Raw genomic sequence first — 20684 nt, 5'->3', positions numbered from 1 at the left:
CCTTTTATTTTTTCTTCCAATATTTACCATTTAGTCCTATAGCTAGCTGTTTCTCTTATATGGATTTTTTTTTATTTATTTTGAGAGAGACAGAGAGAGCACAAGTGATCGGGGGAGGGGCAGAGAGAGAGAAAGAGTCTCAAGCAGGTACGCTGTCAGCACAGAGCCCGACGCGCACGTTCAAACTCACAAACTGTGAGATGGTGACCTGAGCCGAAGTCAGATTCTTAACTGACTGAGCCACCAGGCGCCCCCCAAAAATATATTTTTAAAGTAGTGACGAAAGATGAATGCAATTATGTACCCAAGACTGGATCAGACAATCCTGCAACCTCTCAAAAGAATCCCCAGGTGCTCATCTTTCTTCTCAGCTCAATTAACATAGCCTCCCCCCCCCCCCCAGCCTTAATTATTTCTCCCAAGGGTCTCTCTCTCTCTCTCTCTCTGGGTGTCTCTAGTTCTTCCTTCCAGGCTTTTCTCAATGAATCCTCTCAGCCCCAAGTCAGAGCATTCTTTTGTGTGATCTACTTCCCTGAGGCTTGGTAGAGATGAAAATTAAAAAATATTTTTTGGGGGGCGCCTGGGTGGCTCAGTTAAGCGTCTGACTTCAGCTCAGGTCATGATCTCACAGTTTGTGAGTTCCAGCCCCACGTCGGGCCCTGTGCTGACAGCTCAGAGCTTGGAGCTTGCTTCGGATTCTATGTCTCCCTCTCTCTCTGCCCCTTGTCTGCTCATGTTCTGTCTCTCTCTGTCTCAAAAATAAATAAGACATTTAAAAAAATATCTTTTTTTGGAGCAGGTATCCCAGCTACCAACATATTGCTCATCTCCCAAATAGTGTGTGTGTTTTGTTTCTCTCATTTGCAGGAGAAATAATGTCTGGGGGACAGGGGATGAAGGGGATTAGAAGGGGGCAGGAGCTCAATGAGATTTTAATTCTAGCCCTCAAGAAAAATGCAAAACTGCCTGTCCTCAAAACTGTGTTTGCCATTCCCGATAAGAAATGTCCCACAATGTGGGAAATATGGAGCAAAACGGATGCAATCACAGCACAGGATGACAAGGACACAGAAATAGATCCTGAGGCCTCCACACTAAAATCTAGTTCTTGATGTTTCAGAGAAAAATGATTCCTGAGTCTCCAGTTCCTAGTGTCTGGAGAAGTGTGAAAGTGGCCTCTCCTACCGGGCGAGAATAACCCCACACCCCAGGCAGAGCAAATCCCAGAGACTTCAGGCCCTGTGTGGTTCCCAGATGTGGCCCATCCCAGCTGACTCTTCCTCATCTGTTACAGTTGGGGGGGGTGGGGGTGGGCAGAGGAAATCAGTCATTTCCCTGGGGACCAAGCAAAACCTCATCAGAAGTCTTATTCTGCACAGAAGATAAGAAAGGAATTTTTCCTTCTCCTAAATCCTAAATAATTTCAAAAGATGCTCTAGCAAAGAAGGCAGAAAAGGTATAGCCACAGATCGGTGTGGTACAGGAAATTGTTCAAGAAGCATGGCAGCCATGGGTGTGGACTTTGTTTCAAGAGACTTAGGGAGTTGAGGCGAAAGCTGTCTGGATGCACTCATCTTTCTTCAAAGTAACCTATTTTCACTGGGTCTGGTCCTATGGGGAAAAAAAATTTCCTGGGAAATTGCCACCCACTTCTGCAAATTTCCTGGCTTGGATAGTGAAAGAAGCAAAGAAATAGAATTCTGGATCCCCATCCTGGGCGGGGTGATGACCTCTCTATGCCACAGGCTAATGAGAATAAAAATGTATCTTGTGCTGTTAAGTAAACGTGTTCCTTTTTTTGCAAACTGAAGTGTATTGTAAAAAGACCTGGGGCAATCTTACTGTTTAAAAAAGCAGGATCACCAACTGGCAGACAACAAAATCTCTTTGGCCAACACAATATTTTTAAATTTGGGGAATATGACTGCCTCGGTGAGTGGGTGAGAGGTACACAGCCCTCCTCACCTCCCCAAATCCCTGCTGTTTTCTATTGCATCTCTCCTGGCTGCTTCACAAACTCATCCTGCTTGTCAGGTGCCCAAAGGCTTTTAAGTATGCCACTGTTAGTTAAAGGAACCGTAATACGTGTATTATATATTATAATTATATATATTACATATACAACAGTCATTTTACTAATTGAGTAGTCATTCTGAACTATTTATAAATCTGGATTTGCACACATGGAGTTTTAGGAACACAGTTATGCTAATTCTTCTTTTCTTCTAAACAGTTCTGTAATTTCATCCCAGGAACTAAGTTTGGATGAGAATTTATTGCCTCACCTCATTCTAGTCTTCTTGCTCTCTTGGAATCTTACTGAAGCTGCCAACCTTAGGCTTCAAAAATTGGCAATTTCCAAATGGAAAATAGGATAGTTACTTCGTTTTTTATAAACAAGTGGGAGGTGACTATTACAGTGGAAAGAACAGCAGAAGCAGCCGCCCTAGATCCAGAGGCCTTGAGTGGTGAGTGCCAGGGCCTGTCTTCCAGCTGTCCCAGGTCAGGTGTGCCCGTGGCTGGCAGGGTTCCAATGGCAGTGTGGGAACAGACAGACTGCAAGCTAATTCCCCCCCAGAGCTTACTGCTCATGCAGAAATGACACTTCGACGCTTTTTTTTTAAGTTTATTTATTTATTTTGAGAGAGAGAGAGAGAGTGAAAAGACGGGAGAGAGAGAGAGAGAGAGAGAGAGAGAGAATCCCAAGCAGGCTCTGTACTGTCAGTGAGGAGTCTGACACGGGGCTCAAACTCACGAACCATGAGATCATGACCCGATCATGACCCCAGCGAAATCGAGTCTGACGCTCAACCGACTGAGCCACCCGGGCACCCCTACACTTCGTTTTTAGGTGGGGGGAAACCAATAACTAAGTTATGCGGGTCTACCTATTACTCACCCTAGCTGTTATTCCTGCGTTTCAAACTGACCCTTAGGTGGTGCTGTGGCTCAAAGGGAAGAAGTGCCAGGCAGCTTTCTAATGAAAACCATAGACAGAAATCCTTCAGTCCCTCTCAGATGCAACCTCACTTCCTTCCTCACCAGGTGAGAAGCCACGCCAGCCACCTTTCTCACCTCCGCTCATGCTGAACACATGCCCATCTCCTTCACCACCGCTGGAGTCTCTGCCAGCCGTCTTCAGGCCAGGTTTGTGGGCCTCACAGGTTCTGATTTGGGGAATTCAATAAAATCCAATTCTGAAGCTTCTTCAGGAAAAAGCATGATCACCAAATTCAGGCCTGGGCATGTTAAAGAGGCTTTTGGTTTACCGCTGAGATTCTTTCGTTTCTTTTATGGCTCTGCCAGGCCTCTTTCACAGAGCTCCAACCCTCTTGCTAAATGGCTCCCAATTGCTGCCTGCTTCCCTGGTGAAGGTTGCAGTGATGGACGCCAAGCCTCAGGGTCTGGGCCACCTCAGCTCGGGGCTCCACAGAAAATGGAGGCAATGCACAAATGGCCCCCGGCAAGCACCCTGAATTCAGCAGCCATTCGATGAATGTTAAATGTTCATCATTTCACACACATTTATTGTGGGCCTGCTGAGCACCTAGCACTATATAGGAGATTATAATAAATTATTAAGATGTTACTCTCCCAGGAGCTCGATATCACTGTCTTGTCCAGTATGGTAGCCACTGGCCACATGTGGCTTTTCAATAGGACATTTCCATCATCACAAAAAATTTATGGATGGTGCTGGTCTAGAATGGAAGCTAAGCAAATAAACAAATTATTACTCATATGAAACCAAAAGCTCCATTTGAAGTCTACTATTTAAGGTTGGCACAACAAGGGCTGTAATAGAGGGAACATGTAAACTACTATGGGCACTTGAGTCAGGGCAACTAACTCTGGAACCCATGGCCCAGGACCAACATCCCACCTACCAGCTAGGGATATAGACATTTTCTACTTCAATGACAACCTCCACTCATCATCTTTAGAGTTGTCATTAGGAAAAGGAGACAATGTAATGAGGCAGGAAGCAATTTTTCATGATCAGAACTAAATGAGTAGCTATTTTACATTTGCTACTCAAGAAAAAAGGAAAAAGTTCAGACCCAGTGAAAATGCCAGAAAGTAATGTAAATGGAATTCTTTCTGTGACTCCAATTCAAATCAATAATATATATTTTTTAATGTTTATTTATATTTGAGAGAGAGAGAGTGCGAGCAGGGGAGGGGTAAAGAGAGAGAGACACAGAATCCGAAGCAGGCTCCGTGTTGTCAGCACAGAGCCTGACACGGGGCTCGAACCCACAAAGGTCCCGAACCCACGAGATCATGACCTGAGCTGAAGTCAGATGCTTAACCAATCGAGCCGCCTAGGCGCCCCCAAATCAATAAATATTATTGAGCACCTACCAGATCTTACTCAAAGAGTAAGAGAAATTCTTATAATCTTGTAGACTTGAGACAAGACATGTACGAGTTACAATATTTAGCCGAGTGACATGTTACAATGGAGATACCAACTGCTATCCAATTGTTATGCTAATATTTGTATTCAAGTATTAGTTCTACAATCAACTTATTAATTCCAAAGGAGGGCATTCTTCATGATAGAAGTGGTATTTGAACTTGTCCCTAAGAGGACAGGCAGAATTCCCACAAGTGGAGATGGAAGAGGGAGACCCTCCCATTGGGCAAAGGTGCAGAGGCCTGAAAACACATGACACATTCTAAGAATGAGAAGAACATCACACAACAATTTCATGTCCACAGAGAAAGGGAGAGAGAGAGGGAGGGAGAGGAGTGGGGGAGAGAGAGAGAGAGAGGGAAAACAAAGCCAAAATGCAAAGAAAAACAAATCATTAATTCTTGGTGAAGCAGGACCTTCATACTGGGACTTGCCCATGGAAGACTCTGAGGTCCCACCTGGGAGTTTGGGCTTTATTCTGTAATCCTAGGAACCATCAAAGGCATTTAAACAGAAGAGAGGCATCATCAGATCTGTATTTAGGAAAACTGCTTATAGTTTGCCAGCAATAATGATTGGTGGAGTATAGAGAATGAGAGTCTAAGGGTTGAGAGCCCAGCTGGGAGGACTAATCCAGCAGAAACATGATAAGGGGCCAAAGGAGAACACTGTCAGCCTGAGTGGAAAGAAGGGGAGGAGGTGTGGTCTGTGCATTATGCAGCCATGAGAATAATGAATGTTAGTGGTGGAATCAACCACCAGTACAGGCCCTCAGACCACTTGCATTTGGTCACTATTGAATTGAAATAAAAAATACTGATGATAGTATATGTGCATGTGGCTTTGGGGAGATCCCACTATTTAAAAAAATTGTTTTTCAATATTTATTTTGAGAGACAGAGAGAGATAGAGTGTGAGTGGAGGAGGGGTAAAGAGAGAGAGACACACACACAGAATCTGAGGCAGGCTCCAGGCTCTGAGCTGTCAGCACAGAGCCCAACATGGGCTCAAACTCACACAGTGTGAGATCATGACCTGAGTTGAAGTCAGATGCCCAACTGACTGAGCCACCCAGGTGCCCCAGAACAGTTTTGATATCCATGAAATCTGGCCATCTTGCAAATACATGTCATTGATCAAAAAGTCACCACTACTAAAGAAATAAACAGCTTGAGGTATGTATAACACCTCGAATGAGTCCACGGAAATACCTATATCAAAATTAACAAAAAATTATAGTTAATAGTAGAAATAGGGGTGCCTGGCTGGCTCAGTCGGTGGAGCATGTGACTCTTTATCTCAGAGTTGTAAGTTTGAGACCCACATTAGATTAAGGGATTCCTTAAAAATAATTTTTTTAAAGTTCATTTATTTATTTTGAGAGAGAGAGAGAGAGAGAGAGAGCAAGAGAGCAGGGGAGGGGCAGAGAGAGAGAGGGAGAGAGAGAATCCCAAGCAGGCTCCATGCTGTCAGTGCAGAGTCTGATTTGGGGCTCCAACTCACATGCTGTGAGATCCGACCTGAGCCAAAACCAAGAGTCAGACACTTAACCGACTGATCCACCCAGGCACCCCTTAAAAACAATCTTTACAAAAAATAGTAGAAATAATTATCAATAACTTCTACACTCCTGGGTTTGTGTGTATATACACCTATATGTATATTTGCCTAAGAAGATACTTCACCCCATATGCTGTCTTCCTACTTTGGACCCTCAAAGCTATTCATGGCAGAGCTCACTTAACAGTCACTGAAACCGCACACGGCTTGACTACATCTTCCAGCCTCCACCGCACTAAGATGCCATCATGTGATTGGGTTCTTTCTAATGGAATGTTAGAAGAAATGATGTCTACCACTTCCATGCCTGGCCCACAAAATCCACCCACAAATAGTCATCCATGCTCGCTTTCCTTCTTTCAGCTTGATGCAGATAAGCATAGTGGCTTTCTATTTTTTTTTTTTTGTTTAATGTTTATTTTTGAGAGAGACAGAGACAGAGTGCAAGTGGCTTAGGGGCAGAGAGAGAGGAAGACACAGAATCCAAAGCAGGCTCCAGGCTCTGAGCTGTCAGCACAGAGCCCGATGCAGGGCTCGAACCCACGAGCTGTGAGATCATGACCTGAGCCAAAGTCGGACGCTCAACCGACTGAGCCACCCAGGCGCCCCAAGCATAGTGGCTTTCAAAGTGAGAGCTAAGGATAGAGTCACAAGACAGGCCCCAAAATTACCCCTTGGAGAACTGCCTGCCAATAAGGAACATGCATTTTGCCTTTTACTTGGGCTAGAAACAAACTTTGATGGTTTTAGAGCCAACTTACATTGGGGTGTTTGTTCATTACAGAAGCTAACATTTACCTTAACAGAAACTCTGCCTGATGTTAGAATCATCTATATACTTTTAAAATATCCCCCTTTTGGACTGTCAACACCCTATTTTTATTTATAATTGCTCAAGTGGTTTCTACTAAGACTATCAAAGGGACTTCAATTACAGATAGATTGCTATCCTCATTAAAAATATATAGAGGTATCCAGCCACTCAGTCACATAAAGGACAGATTGAGTGAAGGTAACAATGCCTGAATTCCTGTTCTTTGAGGTGTATGACATTTTGTCTGCCTAGAAAGATAGTAAAGCACAACATCCTTGAGGTATTAAAAAAGACAAAAAAAGTTGAATCCTGTATTAAGCTCTTTATCTACAGCAAGGTCTGAATAACAGCCCATGATATTTTACGAATGCAGTCCCAGCTCTTCATAACTGTGCGACCCTAGACAAGTCACACAGCTACTCTAGGTCCCTGATTTCTCAATTACAGAATAAAAGGTTGAACTGTACTATCCCTAACGTCTTTTGCAGCCCCTTACATCTCTGGCATCTATTGGCCAGTCCACCAATCCAGTTAAATTTGCTCATTAAGTACATTGGGCAATTTATTGCTCTTTCAAAATAAACTATTTTTAAGATTTCCAACCTTTAATGAAAATAAAGCCTAATAAAATACTAGACTAGGTTATAGTTTTAAATGACAAAAGGTAATTAAGATATTTAGATAGTGTCATTTAAAAAAATATTTTCTCATAATAGGTGAAAATGCCTATCTGATTTTAAACTGCATTTCTTTGATTATTAGTGAGGGTATATACACTGTTAGATGGTTATAGACATTTGTATTTCCTCTTTCATAGGTCATTTAGTTTTAAGACTAGAACACTGGCAGTAGGATCACAGAAGAGGATATTATTGCCGGCATCTTTCAGCCAGTGGCCAACTAAAGGGGCATAAAGTGTCTTGCCTACAACTGTCACCAGCTCAACTGACAGACTGTAGGGCTCCTCGCATTGGTTCAGCCCTATGCCTCCCAGAGTATGCCTGCCTTTTATTATGTGTCCAATTCAATGGAATAAAAGTAGCTGCAAGCATAGCATTGTGGGGTTCCATATTTATTCTCTTTCTGTGACAGCCGCATCCAATTTTCTCAGTTGAGAAGTCAAAGGGGTTACAAATTCCACTCAGGACCTGGAAATCCAGCTGGGCTGTTAGAGCTTCTTTCTACTTCTCCATGAATAAAGATTCTATGGAGAGGCCCTAAACCAACAATGCTGCTAATGATGTATGAGGCAGATGGGTCCTCAAACTCAACTGGCCAAGGAGACACTGGCTTTGCCCGGCTAACTCTCACACAAAAATTTGTTTTTGCCAAAAGAAACCCTGTAACTAGATATGTGCTGAAGTCACACAGAGAACGGAAGTGTTGAATCAGAAGGCATTTTTTGGCTCCGCTGCTTTCCTGAGCGTAACCAGGCTCTGTGGCCACAGCACTGTCCTGACATCACCCTTCTGTGTCCAGGTGATACAGTACATGTGCAGCGATTCAAATGATGGAAAAAAACTCTCTCCTGCCATCTGGGTTCTATCAGCAAAATAAAACAACACTGTGGGTTTCAAAAGCATTTAGAGATTTTGTTTAAAAAACAGATTTAAAAAACTGACACAGAGGGGAATTCTAATGAGGATCCTCTGCAAAAAAATGCCCAGTAGCCAGTGCCACCGAGCTCAAATCGAGAAAACATTAGCAGGAGTGCTGTCGGATCTCAGCCACTGGAGCACGAATAAGGGAGGTGTGTCCTTGATATTCTGCAAAAGGGCCTTGTCCTTGTGGATGTCACTGTCTGGGATGGCAGTAATAGGCAAAGACAGCTGGACCTGAAGCTCTGATAGACCACAAACAAATGTGCGTTAATAGCACACAATATTACCATGGTTTCCTTGTCTTCTTGGCTGCATCAGAGAAGCTGCATTTTTCTACTTACATGTAGCACATCCACCACACCACAGAAAGCCTAATGCCATGGGTGGCACACAGATGAAAGCAAGAACAGGAATGTGAAAACGTATCCCAAAGACAATTTCCAGCTTCAAATGACCAGACCCCTAGGAAAATTTCAGTGGTAAATGTGTTCATGTTTGTGTCAAGAGAAACCACACACCAAACCCTAAAAGCCAATATCAACAACCAAAAAGTCAATGAAAAACAGCACGGGATAACATAGCAAGTATAATGTGGCCTGATTTGGTTCGTAGGGAACAGCATGGAATGGTGTGCAGCAAATGATAAAACTATTGCATTTTTTCAACATTAAGAAAACATTCTCAAAGACTGAGGCAAAACCAGAAATGTCTGTGTGTTCTCTATTCCAGCTCCTGCCCCCACCCCAGATTGCTTCCCACAATACAGATTCATTCACTGATCTATTCTTTATTTTTTTAATTTTTTTTTAAACATTTTTTTTAAATTTTTTTTTCAACGTTTTTTATTTATTTTTGGGACAGAGAGAGACAGAGCATGAACGGGGGAGGGGCAGAGAGAGAGGGAGACACAGGATCGGAAGCAGGCTCCAGGCTCCGAGCCATCAGCCCAGAGCCCGACGCGGGGCTCGAACTCACAGACCGCGAGATCGTGACCTGGCTGAAGTCGGACGCTTAACCGACTGCGCCACCCAGGCGCCCCACTGATCTATTCTTTAAAAAAACAGCTTGGGGCGCCTGGGTGGCTCAGTTGGTTAAGCCTCCAACTTCGGCTCAGGTCATGATCTCACAGACAGTTTGCGGGCGCATTGGACTCTGTGCTGACAGCTCGGAGCCTGAGCCTCCTTCGGATTCTGTGTCTCCCTCTCTCTCTGCCCCTCCCCAGCTCGTGCTCTCTCTCCCTTTCAAAGATAAATAAATAAACTTTAAAAATTAAAATACTTAAAACATTAAAAAAAAACAGCTTCCTCTTCCCCTCCCACTCTGGTCCCCACCCCCAACACATATTAATCAAAGAAAATGATCAGAATTAGAGGCAATATTTGTTGAGTGCAGACTGCACACACTGTACCAGGGGCTGAGGGATGGGGATGAGGCTTGCAGGTGAAGAGTAACAAAAGAGATACAACTCTCGCCCTGGTTCTGGAGTGAGAGCAGCCAGGTCAGGAAGGTCCAGGGTGGGAGTGACAGTTACAAGCAAGACAGGGTTGTGGGGTTGAGGGGTAGGGCCGAGTTCCCATCACAGTTAAATTCTAGGCAGCAGCTGCTGCAGAATCTCTACCTGTTTGGTTAGCCTGTTGAACAAACAGAACTTGTGATAATTTGTATGCATAGAAGTAAACTTTCCTTGACCCATTAAACCCCCTTCTGACTTAAACACACAAACAGCTTTTTAAAATTATTATTACTATTGAGACAAAACAGAGAAAAATGCACAAATCTTAAATATACAGCCTGATGAATTTTTTACATTTGTATACACCCATGAAACCATCACTCAGACCAAGAACCATTTAACCATGAAGCAAATCAAATTGATATGCTACAGAAAAATGCAGGAAGAGAATCCAGTTGGATCTCTAACATGCCTTTCAAAAATTGTTTTATTGTTGTGGATTTTATTTGGATGTTAGAGATAGTTTACTCTTTTTTTGTGAGCAGGAGGGACATTAAAAGGAGGTCCACTCAGCAGGATCTAGGACCACAGACACTCATTCAAAGTAGAATTTTCTATTTGTTTGGGAATCTTTCAGGATACTTAACATTTAAGAAATGTTTAAGAAAACATTCAGGCTTCAACCTACTGCTGCCACATATTTGCATATCCCTTATGTTTAGGAACAGGGTGTGAAACAGTTTAACTTTTATATGTAATCTGGATGCCTTCTCTTGCATAACACCACAAATTTAATTCCTGCCAACCTCCTTTTTTTTTTTTTTTTTGCACGCCATTTCTTTTCCATGGCAGAACAGCAATGGCAGACAATGTTGTTTTCAGGTCTTCAATTCTCCTGTTTCCAGCTTTGTCTTAGAATTTAAATAAACAGAATTTTAAAACTTGATTTTTTAATTTTATTTTTAATTTTATTTAAATCCAAGCTAGTTAACAAATACTGGAGTAATGGTTTCAGGAGTAGAATTTAAACTTGATATTGTTAAAAAACAAAACAAAACAAAACAAAACAAACAAACCCCTCAGTTTGGAATATGATCTATGCATTAGATTGAAAAACCAGTTCTCTCCCAGAGCCATGGAGAATTTAAGATGATCTAATGTTAAGCATGCGATTCTTTACGTTGGTCAAGGATTAAGAAATACTCAAATTTTAAGCACTTACTATCTTCATGCTACAGAACACAACAAAACTTTAGTTCACATATTAATTCATGTAGTAGTTGCAACTATCTACCAGTTTAGGCCACCTTACAGAATTTTTTTTAAGTTTATTTATTTATTTTAATAATCTCTATACCCATTGCACAAGGGCTCAAACTCATGACCCCAAGATCTAGCATCACACACTCTTCCGACTGAGCCAGTCAGGAGCCCCCAGAAAGTTTTTAATAAATGCTATGTTTATATTGAAAATTATGATAATTAGGATATTAAGGGTAGCATATGACAGCTGATATGCCATCTGTATAGTGAAGCATTACAGACTAAGGCATGTTGCTGATGAAAACACAATGCAAGCTAATTCACTTGCGAGCAAATTTCTTAGTCTTCATATTGTTTTCCAAATTATGCCAAACTTTTAAAATTTATAGCATTAAAATCAGAAAAATGGAGGACTAGGCTGAAAAAGGATTCCAAAGATTGTTTTCTATTTTCCCAAAGCACTTTGTCACTAACATGGTTGGGTGACACGCATAATCACTCTTTCTAAAATAAAATGTTCACTTGTCCTCCTTTATTGTAGTTAAATCAACTGGCAATCCTAACCACTTAGTAGCATAAGTGATCAAATTTAATTCTATGTACTTCTGCCAATAACTGATTATGCTCCCCACGGCATATGAGTTTTCTTGAAACATCGCGTACAGAGGCGATCCTGAGTGCGCACCTGAGTGAGGAATTCAAAGATGCTTGCAGGTCAGAGGAATGATGCACTCAACCTCAACGGTTCCCAGGACCCTGAGAAAATCCCTTCTTTACTCTATGCCTTATTTTCTCCATTTGCAAAACAAACAAATAAGTGCTGTCATCAAATGTCTACACAGTGCTCTCAAAGCTTTAAAGGGAAGGTGTCACCTAATTACTAAGTTTTGTTATTATGTCAGAATGTTGACAACTCCAATTTCGGGTCATGCCCTCACCCAGCTAAATCAAAGAATTCTTGATGGTTACAACAGATCTTTTGAGTAAGTTACTTGAACACTTTGGCCTTAAATGGTAAGTGAAGTTTAAAAATAAAAAGTAAGGGCGCCTGGTGCCTCAGTTGGTTAAGCGTCCGACTTCAGCTCAGGCAGGTCATGATCTCACAGTTGAGTTCGAGCCCCGCATCAGGCTCTGTGCTGACAGCTTAGAACCTGGAGCCTGCTTCCAATTCTGTGTCTCCCTCTCTCTCTCTGCTCCTCCCCCGCTCATGCTCTGTCTCTCTCTCTCCTTCAAAAATAAATAAAAACAGGGGCACCCCGGGGGGCTCAGTCGGTTGAGTGTCCTGAGCATCCAACTTTGGCTCGAGTCATGATCTCACAGCTAGTGAGTTTGAGCCCCGCATCGGGCTCTGTGCGGACAGCTTGGAGCCTGGAGCCTGCTTCAGATTCTGTGTCTCCCTCTCTCTCTGCCCCATCCCCACTCATGCTCTGTCTCTCTCTGTCTTAAAAATAAATAAAACATTTAAAAATTTTTTTAAAAATAAAAATAAATAAACAAAAACATTTAAAAATTTTTTTAAATAATAAAAATAAAAAGTAAACAACAAATAAAAAAACTTCACTGAATTCTAGGTCTCAAAACTAAGAGAAGTTGTTTTAACTTTAGAAAAAATTTGAACAGAGTTTTTGTACTGTTTTCACATTCCTCTTTGAAGAGGGGAAAGCCAGTGCTTGGTGTGTTGGCAGTTTGGGGAATGACTGGTATCCAGGAAAACAACGTATCACATGATGTAAAGATTTGCTTTTTATCTTTTTTTTTCTTTTAATTCTCTTTTTTAAAAAATTTTTTGTAACTATCTTTTTTCTGGGGTGTGAAGAGTTAATTCTGGCTATTTTCTAAACCTTTAACCCTACCCTCTTGGCAGAAAAGGGAAGCTGGCTGTGAGCTCTGCAACAGAGCTGGTGCCTCAGACTCCTCTGGGTCTGGCATTATGTAAGAAATGTAAATGCTTTGGTTCATCCACATAGAACTTTCCAGAAAAACCTGGCTCAGCCCCAGTACCTTTTCAAAATAGGAATAACCTTCAAACTCTGGCTCAGTAAGGTTTTAGACAGCAGAGTTCCAGACCCGATGTGGAGTTACAAACCAGTTCTGAGGAAGATTGATCTTGATTCCATCCTTGCCTTTTGAAATATTTATCAAGATATGACAGATCTATGAGGATGACCTTCACTGGCAGAGAGAACACAGCCTCAGGCTACGGAGAAGGAGGAAAGTTAGCTGTCCATTCCAGGGTGGTGAAAACCTGGAAAGTAGCCAGCCTTTGTTAGCCCCACAGTCTGTGCTTACTTCCCTTGGAAAAGAGAATTGAAACTGGCTAAGAATATTCCTTGTGTAATCCCACTTCAGCCCTCAGTACTGAAGCTCTGGAAAGAGCTCTAGATGCACTAACTGTCCCATCCCATAAATACAAAATGGTACTGGGTGAAAAGTGATATCAGGACTCTCACTTGAGCCCATCTTCCTTCCTTCCCCCCCTTGCTCCAAAATGTTCTGCCTTTCCTGCCTCCCCTTCTTCCCCTGCCAGAAGTGAACTACTGGTTATTTCCGGTGGTGCGTTCCCTTCCTTCACACTCTTCCTCTCTCTTCTTGCCCTGGGCCATGCTCCCCTTCTCTCGGCCCCTCGGTGCAGTCTCCCTCAGGTTCTGCTCACTGAGTCTCATTTGGAAGAAGCACTGACACGGAGTGGCAGTTTCATGGAGGAAGGGCTAATGGAGAAGTAACCACTAGAGGGTGACATAATTACACACAAGTGCATTCCTTGGGGACACTACAAGGCCAGAGCCAGCCAGGCATCCAGCTGTAGGTCTGGAAATGTAAAATGGATTATCAGCATATCTACCCACAGTGTGCACATCACACAGGCTTGCACATGTTCTCTCTCCCTCTCTCCCTCTCCCTCTCCCTCTCTCTCTGTCTCTCTCTCTATCTCTCTCACACACACACACACATACAGGCACACAAATACCAACCTACCTTGGCTAGCAAATCAAACAGTGTCTTCAAGCGTTTTGTGTGAAAGCCACACCTTGCCCTGGCCCAATATTGCTTACGGTACAGTCACTATCTCATCCACTGTTAACAAATTTTTTCCTGGACCCCTTCTTCTTTGATGTCATACAGAAACCACATCCTAGCAAGGTATAATGATGTTCAGTATAATGAAAGGTATAATGAAAGTTCGGATTCCAGTTCCGCTACCTGTTTTGTCTTGAGCAAGTTACTTCTCTGTGCCATAGTTTCCTCACCTGTAAAATGGACTTTTCTTCTTAGTTCAGATTCCACTTATTAGCTGATTAGCTGTTGCTAGCCTGTACTATTTAGCTGTTGTGAAGAATAGATAAGTCCATATATGTAAAGACCTTAAAAGAATGATTAATACAAAATAAATGCTCAATAAATATTAGCTATTTTCATTATGGTCAGGAACTGTACTCTCACAAAACTCCCAAGATACAAAAATCACTAGTCCCATTGCATAGTAAGAAAACCAAGGCTCCAACTGATTAAAATAATTTGTCCAATGTCACAGAAGTAATAAGTGATAGAATCAAGATTTTAAACCAGAATCCGACTACAAAACCTATATTCTTTTCACTCTATCACTGGGGGGAAAAATTCAGTCATCATGAGCTTATGATCTAAAAGATGAAAGATGAGTGGTGGGAAACATCGTTTTTTTTCTTCTGTGAATTATTTTTATTTTGCTAAAACGGGAGAGCCTTTAGGAAGTATCATTTAATGGAAGTCTTTAATTTTTTTTTAATGTTTATTTATTTTTGAGAGACAGAGAAACAGAGTGTGGGTGGGGGAGGGGCCAAGAGAGGGAGACAACAGAATCCAAAGCAGGCTCCAGGCTCCGAGCTGTCAGCCCAGAGCCCAACGCAGGGCTCGAACCCACAAATTGCGAGATCATGACCTGAGCTGAAGTCGGATGCTTAACCACCCAGGTGCTCCTTAATAGAAGTCTTAAAGGAAGAGAAAGAAAACTGGGTAGTAGGAAGTTCACCAGGGCTGTCAGTGCTGTGATCCCAGTCAACAGCATCAACATCACGTGGGATCGTGTTAGAAATGCCAATTCTCGGCCCCACCCCAGACCTTCTGACTCAGAAGTGTTCAAAGTCATTCTGCTCAAGTTTGAGAACCGTGGCTCCAAGCAAGAGTGTGAGAGTTGGTAGTGAGATCATACATTGAAGGCAACAGGAAGGATGTTGTTCTGGCAGAAGTGGTCTGGGACCATTTCTTGGTGACTGAATGGAATCTGCTGCTCTTCCTGACTTTTGGAGGAGAAAATGAGATGGAGAGAGATAGATGGCTTGCTCTAACTGAAAGATCATTTTATTATGTTCTTGCATTTTTGCTGTGTTTCCACCCCTTTAACCTGCACATTTCTTAAAAACAGGAAATAACGTTTAAAAAAATGTTCAACTGTCAGCAAATGTATATCTGTACAAATTGAGGGCACACCTGTGTGGGTTTTTCTTTTCCCCCACAGTGCATTTATAAAAGAAAACCCAAAACACAGCATTTATTTGATCTCTACTATGTGCCAGGTCCTACACTAGGCCCTTCCTTTCCTGTGGATTGTTTTTTCCTCAGGGAATTTGGACAACAGCTCTGTGAAAGGAATTACTTTCACTTTATAGATGAGGAAATTGAAGCTCAAAGAATTTCAGTCACTTTGCCTGAGGCCATGTGTCTATTATAATAGGAGAGCTAGGATTCTAATGCACAACTTCAGACTCCAAATCTGGTGTAGATTTAGCTCATGATGCTATCTTGGGAACAGAGGTGACCTCAGGGGCTCCCATGTTGCAAGCACTTACGAGAGACACACGTGGGAACCACCTTTGCACCTTTTAAGGGGCCTTTTAAGGGGCCAGGCAGAACACTGAATGGCTCCTCTTCTCCATCCCTGCCTGGATGTGTACTATCAAGCTCTATTGTCAGAGAGCAGTGAGTTGGGCAAATGAGGAGAAAGACTGCCAATCAAGAAAAAATTTTTTCAGGGCAATCGGATTTGTAAACACAGTAGAAAATCCAAACCATGAACTAAAATTTTCTGACTTCAGATACTGAATTCTAATTCCAGATGAATAAGAATTAAAGTTTCCTGGGGCACCTGGGTGGCATAGTCGGTTGAGCATCCAACTTCGGCTCAGGTCATGATCTCACTATTCATGAGTTCGAGCCCCGTGTTGGGCTCTGTGCTGACAGCTGGAGCCTGGAGCTTGCTTCGGATTCTGTGTCTCCCTCTCTCTCTGCCCCTCCCCTGCTTGTGCTCTCTTTGTCTCTCTCTATCTCTGTCTCTCTCTCAAAAATAAACATAAAAAAAATAGAAAAAAAAAGAATTAAAGTTTCTTTATTCTTGAAGGGAAAAAAAGCCAAAAATTCTTTGAAAAGATGATTTTTAAAATTAACCTGGTGTCTCAAAGGGGAAGAACCGTAACAAAGTATGACAATGTATGGCTGTTGCTACAGTGTTCTTATTTCTTTCCAAACAAGTAAGGAAAATTTTCAGCCTGTTGTCTAAACAAGTTTCTACTTGATGTAATGACCTTCCTTCCATCAAAACGATTCATAAATTCTAGGCTTCCCTATGGTTACCCTCTCAATGGAAACATTTTATTTCTATCACTCTGTCGGCACTGTAACACCAACAGACACATCACTATGAGTAGGCGTTTTCTAGCTCATTGCTTGGTCTAAACCGTTAAAGACAGAAATATCACTTCAACATCTTTGTCTGCTTCAAAGCACAAAATTGTTTCAACATTTCCTGAACTACTGAATGAGTGAAAATCCACCTTTTTAGGTGTTCATTGCCCTGGAAATAGCTATATTTACAACACAGGTTTGTTTTTGTTTTTTTTTTCGAAGATGCTATCTGCTTTGTAACAAGTATCTAAGGTTTTTGTTAATATTAACAAATAATAGCTGGTATTCTATCAAAGTATTTCTTTTTTTTTTAAGTTTATTTATTCATTTTGAGAGAGAGAGAGAGAGACAGAGTGCACGAGCAGGGGAGAGGCAGAGAGAGTGGGAGAGAGAGAATCCCCAGCGGGCCCCACACTGTCAGCACAGAACCCAACTCAGGGCTTGATCCCATGAACCCGTGAGATCATGACCTGAGCGCAAATCAAGAGTGGGATGCTTCATGAAAAGATACTCAATGTCACTCCTTATCAGGGATATACAAATAAAAACCACACCGAGATATCACCTCATACCAGCCAGAGTGGCTAAAATGAACAAATCAGGAGACTATAGATGCTGGAGAGGATGTGGAGAAATGGGAACCCTCTTGCACTGTTGGTGGGAATGCAAACTGGTGCAGCTGCTCTGGAAAGCAGTGTGGAGGTTCCTCAAAAAATTAAAAATAGACCTACCCTATGACCCAGTAATAGCACTGCCAGTAATTTACCCAAGGGATACAGGAGTCCTGATGCATAGGGGCACTTGTACCCCAATATTTATAGCAGCACTTTCAACAATAGCCAAATTATGGAAAGAGCCTAAATGTCCATCAACTGATGAATGGATAAAGAAATTATGGTTTATATACACAATGGAATACTACTTGGCAATGAGAAAGAATGAAATATGGCCTTTTGTAGCAACATGGATGGAACTGGAGAGTGTTATGCTACGTGAAATAAGTCAGGCAGAGAAAGACAGATACCATATGTTTTCACTCATATGTGGATCCTGACAAACTTAACAGAAGACCATGAGGGAGGGGAAGGAAAAACAAAAAGTTACAGAGGGAGGGAACCAGACCATAAGAGACTCCTAAAAACTGAGAATAAACTGAGGGTTGATGGGGGATGGGAGGGAGGGGAAAGTGGGTGATGGGCATTGAGGAGGGTACTTGTTGGGATGAGCACTGGGTGTTGTATGGAAACCAATTTGACAATAAATTTTGTATTTTAAAAAAAAGAGTGGGGTGCTTTTTAAAAAAAAAATTTTTTTAAGTTTATTCATTTTTGAGAGAGAGAAACAGAGCATGAGCAGGGGAGGGGCAGAGAGAGAGAGAGAGAGAGAGAGAGAGAGAGAGAGAGATGGAATCTAAAGCAGGCTCCAGGCTCTGAGCTGTCAGCACAGAGCCCGACATGAGATCATGACCTGAGCTGAGGTCGGACGCTTAACTGAGCCACCCAGGTGCCCCAAAAAAGAGTGGGATGCTTAACCGAGGCACCCCACTATCAGAGTACTTCTAATCCTTTGGTTAGGTGCCTGAAAATATGAAAACATACATTAAAGTTAATACTCAAAAGTTGCAAATTACAACTTACAAATGGCAACCCCACTTCCAGGGTAGAAGGAGGGAGTGACCATTCATCTGGGGGTGATCATTATTGGCAACCCCTTTCACTCTCATGAATTTTTCTAGTTCAGACAATAAAGTGCACAGTCGCCTTTCGTGGGTGGTGGCGACAGGCCGAGAGTGCCCCCATAAAGGCCTCGGGCACCCTACAACGGTCCAAGGTGGTGGGGGGCGGCCTGCCCACCCCCAATGCAGCACTCAGCCCCTCTATGGCCAGGGAATCTTTTGCACCTAATCATATTGTGACCAAGCCCCCCCTTCTGGTACTTTGTGTCTCAGCTGAGGAAGACAAAAAAGTCTTCAGGCGCAACTGTCTGCTGCAGACAGGGGTGCAAGAAACGCCCCTTGTGGGGGAAGAGCTTCGGAGCCTGGCTGCGCTATGACTCCAGCAATGGCACCGACGGCACGTACCCGGAGTACGGGGACCGACCACTGCAGGCTCTGGCACCCGGTGCTGTCCTGACATAGGCACTGGCACAGCGCTCACTCGATCCAGATGATGAAGGTGGGGACTGCAGTCAGCAAGGGCAGCCCACTGGCAGCCAAGCAGTTCCAGGACTCCAAGATCAAGTTCCCACTGTCCCATCTGGTCCTGTGGCCCCAGGGAGAGCCACACTTCACCACCAAGAGGCCCAACAATTTCTTTCAGATGCAAAGCTTCCCTGTCCCCAAGTTGGCCCAAATAAATTCCTTGGGAAACCTCCCTCTGCCCCCCTCAAATAATAATAATAATAATAATAATAATAATAAAGTGCACAGCTATCCTAATGAGAGGGCTCTAGCTACCCAGACCCCAAGTCCTTATTTTTATTGTGGTGGATAAAGCCCATGTTTACAGGATATAGCAAATTAATAACCTAGGAAGAGTAAACAAATATTTCAGGGTATTCCTGGCAATTTGTTGATATGAGAACAATTTTCACCGATTTTTTCCTTTTATTCATATCTTTATTTCAAAATGTTCGTTCTGTTTAATTTTTTTTTTTTTTTAAGTAGGCTTCATGCCCAGTGTGGAGCCCAACGAGCTCGAACTCACCATCCTGAGATCAAGACATGAGCTGAGATTAAGAGTCAGACCCTCAACTAACTGAACCACCCAGGCGCCCCTATGGTAATTCTATTTTTAGGTTTTTGAGGACCCACGATACTAGTTTCCACAGGGGCTGAACCATCTACATTCCCACTAACAGTATGCCCAGTGTTCCAGTCTCTCTACATTTTCACCAACTCTTGTTATCTTCTATTTTATTAATAGTATCCATCCTAATAGATGTGAGTGGTATCTTACTGTGCTTTTGATTTACATTTCCCTAACAATTACTGATGTTTAGCATCTTTTCATATGCTCATTATCCATTTGTATATCTTCTTTGGAGAAATGTCTGAGAGATGCCCCAAGAAACTCTCGTTTAGTAATACAGTAAAACCTTGGTTTGCGAGCATAATTCCTTCCAGAAACATGCTTATGATCCAAAGCACTTATATATCAAAGCAAATTTGAAGAACCATTGGCTCAGTTATTATCATGTGACATTCGACCTCACATACTACTTGTATTGCAAGACATAGCTCTTTTTATCAAGTTAAAATTTATTAGAAATGTTTGCTTATCTTGCAGAACACTTGCAGAACAAGTTACTCGCAATCCAAGGTTTTACTGGACTAGGAAGGAATAGAAAGAATGTTTCCATCAAGAAATTTTGAAGTTGGAAAGTAGTTGGAAAGGTACCATTTTATAAACCTCTGATGTCCGTTGCTATTGGTTGTCCAGATTCTTGGAGACGTTTTGATATGCATGAAGTCTTTCATAAAGATACTATGTTATTACTGTTCTCATTCATTTCAGTTCAAAAACCTTTACAGAGTGTCTACTACACAGTAGTGCCATGGATACTTTAGAGTTAATACAAAACACACACAACATATTTTAACTCCTTTGATCCAACACTTACCAGCTAGACTCAGGGTCACCAGTTTTGGATCTATATTTTTTTGAATGACTTTAAAAAGCTGCAGATCTCTTCCGATCTTTCCTGCCAGATCTTCCTTCTCTGAACGAGGAAGTACACACACCCTTAAGTAAGCTTGATATCCGGGTTGGGCCTCTCAATTTTCCCAGGCCTCACCCAGATGAAAAACACACCCATCTGAAAATCTAGTTCCTTTAAAATTTTTGATAAAGTTTTGGAGAGACTTCTTATACAGGGCTTTCATTTTTGTTTCTATACAGAATAGCTCATTCAGAA

At 42.2% G+C, this 20684-nt stretch overlaps 1 protein-coding gene and 1 pseudogene across 1 annotated transcript in view; one reads left to right on the top strand and one right to left on the bottom strand.

Moving 5' to 3' along the window:
* The window catches only part of WNT5B (Wnt family member 5B), a 104882-nt gene that overhangs the window by 23896 nt on the left and 60302 nt on the right, over window positions 1–20684 (bottom strand). The gene's annotated exons all lie outside the window — the stretch shown is intronic.
* On the top strand, window positions 3095–20572 carry LOC131483719 (large ribosomal subunit protein eL20-like; annotated as a pseudogene).

This window comes from Neofelis nebulosa, chromosome 8 (assembly GCF_028018385.1).
Source record: "Neofelis nebulosa isolate mNeoNeb1 chromosome 8, mNeoNeb1.pri, whole genome shotgun sequence".
Lineage (NCBI taxonomy): Eukaryota > Metazoa > Chordata > Mammalia > Carnivora > Felidae > Neofelis > Neofelis nebulosa.
Note: the sequence above shows the minus strand (reverse complement) of the source record. Positions and strands in the feature narration are given on the sequence as shown.